Here is a 4,823-nt window from a genome sequence, read left to right as displayed (position 1 = left end):
CAGGAGTCAGACAGATATTTTTAATGGTCCAGTGGTCAATGTTAGAATGCCAGTCTTTGTAAAGTGGAGAGGGCCAGATCCCAAGAAGCAGTGAGCACTCTTGATGGTTATTGATGTTGATAGTTGCTGCTAGTGCTCAGTACAGGCAATGACCTTCATCAGGCTACATCATGGAATAAAACACAAATTTAAACAAGCCTGGAAATGCTGTGTGCAACTTGCTCTCTATTAATTTTTTTCATTGTCTCATCTCTTGCATTCTCTTGGACACACTGGAATACAGCTTTGGACAGTGAGCCACAAAACATTCTGCTTTCCCCTTTCTAAGTAGAGAGGTTTAACCTCGTCTGGAGTATCTGTCCTTTCTCTGCACTACAGCATTTGTTCTGCCCAAATGGCCAATTCCTCCTTTCACAAGAAACACTTTGTTCAGAATTAAACATGACTATCCTGTCAGTTCTGTGGTAAGGAAGCAGAGATGTGAAGAATCAATTTATTACCAGTAATTCTGACATGTAGCATAGTGTCTTCTGCAAAGATGCAGAAGAGAGACACAGAGAAGAATATGAAGCTGCCTCTCACAAAATGACTCTCACAAATTACTTATTTTTATCCTGTGCAAGAGGAGCATCTGCTTTCAACCTGATTGTGCACATGTGTAAGAGGAGGTATCTTCAGCTATATAATTTGTCTATTTTACTTGTAACAGTTTCAAAATGACAAAAAATACTTTCTTCATTCTGAAAAAAGAATTTGAGATGCTGTACAAAAAACAACAAACTGAAAATTTTGCAGAAGTCAACCTACTTTGTCACAACTGAAGAGGGCAACCTAATACCATCTCTCTGTTCCTGTGTCCACTGTCCCATCCATAAATCCCTCACCAAAGCAGAGCAGAGCACCTTGCCAACAATGCTAAAGGGGATGGAGAATTTATATCCAGAAATCTTTTCAAAGCTAGGAGTGTCACACATAATATCTTTATTTTCTTTCTCCTTCTTTCACATTTTTATTTCTGCTCAGATATGATCATAAGTGCTGAATCAACCCTACTAGGGTTTTTTTTTTTTTTTTTTTTTTATTAGTGGTAGTGGTGGTTTTGGTGGAAGGTTGGTTGCTTGCTTTTTTAAAATATAGGACAATTTGTATTCTTTTTAAGACAACTTATCTCTGTCGAGCACTGGGGGAAGAAGCACCTGCATGGGGAAGAAGCACGTGCGGGAGAAGAAGCAGACGAATTGCCACAAGAGCAACAGAGGCATCTGCTGTCCTCAAGCACCCCAAGCTCTAGGAATATGCAGAGATAGCTTAACCAGTTCAAAGGCAGAGATTCCTTCCTCCACAGCAAATCACTGTGCTTTCCTGTTCTGCATTGTGTCCATGTGGTCTAACTTAAGGAAAAAACAGCACTAACACAGTCTTCTCAAATTTGACATTCATTAAGAGCTTTCCAAGACACAGATTTTCAGGGGCTATTATATTAATTAGCTAATGTGGAGACACACAAAGTTTGTAGAAAATTACATTTTAACCAAGTAGGATTTATTTCTGTTGAATACTAAAGAATAGATTCCATGTATGGACACAGAATTGACTCCAGAGCAGTACCTAAGTATGGTTTTCACCAGCAGACTGGAAGATAAAATCATGGCTAACTGCCAGAATTCATATAGTGGAAGAGTAAGAAATGGAGAAGTCACAAAAGAGAGAAGCACTTGCATATATTTAACACCGACACACTTCATTTTCCTAAGTACTGAAGTAGTCCTAAATCCTGTGAAAGTGCTGAGCAAGAAAATGGGTAGTGCAGCAGATTCAACACACTGTCCATACTAATACAGCCCACCAGTGATATGGACACAGTCTGATGGATATATGACACAGCAGAGAGGACGCAGGATCACAGCTCTTATTTCTACTCAGAACCTACCCAAGCACTTCACTAGCAATATTTTGCTGGTGGAACACACACAACTCTTCACTCAGCATTTTGAACCGTGCTTATAAGTAACCTGTATAAAAACAAGTACCAGAAAAGTCTGCTGGAATGTTTTTAGCTTTCACTTCTTAACTGTGATTTTAAAATTCCTACACGACGAGCTTGGAAGAAAGTAAATTAGTCACTGTTAGTACCAAAAGAATTACACGTTCACTTCTAATTGAAACATTTATCAATGATTACAACTGTATTAGTCATGGAAAAATAAGTCTGTTCAATGTTTTTTTTTATTGCTGTTGTGGTGCCAAGCACTAGTATGAGAGGCAATGGGCAGGAACTGATACACAGGAAGTTCCACCTGAATTAATTTTGTAAGAAACCAGGGCATCTTTTTCATGTCATCAAAACTTCTCCATATGCCATTTAGTGCTACATAAGCACCTTAGGAGCAATCCTAGCCCACTAAAGCCAGAAGCAAGTTTTTTATCAGCAGAATTTAGACAAGATTATTGCCCAATTATCAGACAAGCAAGCTAAAAACACATTTGCATTTTACCTTATAACAGCCAGATCATTCAGTCTTGACATTGCCAAAAGTTTAGGCATTCAGGGCAGCTGGGTTTTATTTACTTATTCATTAATTTACTATACTTTTTAATGGTATATCCACTTCTCTGACCACATTAACTTTGTCTGTAAGCTGTAAAAGTCTGAGATACATGGATTCTGCTAGAAATTACTTTTTGCTTAAGGTGTGACTCCTCAAAACAGAAACCACTTAAGAGAGACCTTCACCATGCTGTGAGTGAGGTAATCTGGCTTATGAGATGATGAAGCTGTTACTGATCCAGGCAGTAATTAATAGATGGGAGACTATCTCCATTCTCCATTAACAGATGGGAGACTGCCTGCAAGAATAAAGGTTTGCTGTGCAGACTTCACAGCCACTACCTCAGCTGACTGACCCCACTCCATAAAAATTATGTTACATGGTGATGATACATCCTCAGAGGCCAACTGAATATTTGGGGAAGAAAAAAAAAAAGCTGTTTACCAAACCTCCCCTCTCCTTCTTCCAGGAATTTACAAGAATACAATCCAAACTCAGCATCAACTCAAAACATGAGAAAATTCAATACAGAAATAAGTATTTGTGAAAACCATCCCTGGGCAAGAACCTCAAACCAAATAATGCATGGAAAGTCTACAAACACAAAAGTGGTTCAAAATACTTCAGCAGCTTTGAGGGGACAACTGTTATTCAAACAGAGCAAGAAGTACTAACTGGAGCCTGACACAGATTTGGTCTCTTGCAGGGATGATAAGTCTATATTCTAAAGAGACTGGACACCTTTCCTTTCTCAGTTTACTCCAAATTTCATCAGTCTACTTACCTACACATCAAATGCACCACAGTCAGACTGCAGAAGTTCATATAACAAAGTCGTGATGTTCTTTCTCCCAAATAATTAAACTCAGCTGTCAGTTAAAATTACTAATATTTAGTAAGCATTTTTATATGTGTGTAATAAAGTTTCTGCATGCTAGCATTTAGGGATGAAGTTTCAGAATTGGATATAGCATGATAATAATCTACCTCTTTCTTCAATGCAGCCCAAATTCCAGGAGTGCTGAATATCCACTGGTATACTTTATCTGGAAGCAATTGACTTCTCTTCTAAAATTCTCAAGCTCATCCAGAAATTCCCAACAAAAGAGGCAGGCCTCCCCTGTCTGACACAACCACATTGCAAATGAGCTGTGGAGCGCAGCACAAGCCGTGCTGGCTCTGCAATATGGATACTTTGGCACTAAGTGTTTAAATCTGGAGCCTGAAGATGCAGCAGAGGCAACCCCCTCAGCCAGGAGCAGCTGGACCCAATGAGGCAGGGAATATGGCCCATTTTCTGAAGTATGGCTCACACACAGCAACTGAAAGCCACAGCCCCGGGCTGTATTGACAGTAACATTTAGATTAGAGTGGAATGGTATTTCAGAAGTCTCAAATGTATGGTTCTTTGGCCACACTTTTATTTTCAAAGGCCTGTGTGGAGTGCAAGTGGTACAGACCCAGGAAGGATAAAGTGTAAGGATCCCAAGCTATGAGGAAGACAAAAATGATCACTTGAGGACATTGCTCCAGTAAATAAATTTATAATACATTACCATGTGGCAATTAACAGCTGGGAAGCTACATCAAAAAATACTCAGCACCATCAAGGTTTTCTACTGAACAATCCCAAATCCACCTGCTCATGCAGCACAGATTGCAAAAGCTTGGCATTTCCCTCCTATTGCCTTGTATTCAGAGCAACTTGCTCAATAATAGGGCATACATCTTAATTATGCTCTATATTAGCTCTTTAAAACTGCTGTAACAAAAGGGGTTTTGGAGTTCTTTTTTTTTTGAGGGGAGGGTAGGGAGGGGGGAAGGGGGAAATCTGTGCAGCTCCATTAAAGGTCACAAAATCACACCAGCTGAAGATGTGCCCTGCACTGCAGCCGCTAACTATGAATTAAGCCCAGGAATGGAGTAACTCTGTGCTAATGAGGCAATTAGCCTCTTCTAGCCCTGCTTCTGTTGGCAGTTCCACTGCTAATCTTTTGAAGCCAGCTGCTTTTTATCCCCAGCACTATAAAATTCTACAACCTACTACAGATGGATAGTGATGGTATGTCTTGGAGGGAATAGAAAAGTTGTGTAAACCATCTATTATCACTTAGGTCTCAAAAGGTTCATTTAAACTTCACAGGACAAGAATTTGTAATTTATATACAAACTGGGCTTATCCTCTTCCTGTCTATGTTATTTAACACACTGTTAATATATATTCTCATGTCTGTGAACAAGAAAAGTAAATACAACAGCTGACCAGATATGCAC

Source organism: Anomalospiza imberbis, chromosome 4, assembly GCF_031753505.1.
Source record: "Anomalospiza imberbis isolate Cuckoo-Finch-1a 21T00152 chromosome 4, ASM3175350v1, whole genome shotgun sequence".
In the NCBI taxonomy this organism is placed as follows: domain Eukaryota; kingdom Metazoa; phylum Chordata; class Aves; order Passeriformes; family Viduidae; genus Anomalospiza; species Anomalospiza imberbis.
The sequence above is the reverse complement of the archived record's forward strand: the minus strand, read 5'-3'. Positions refer to the sequence as shown.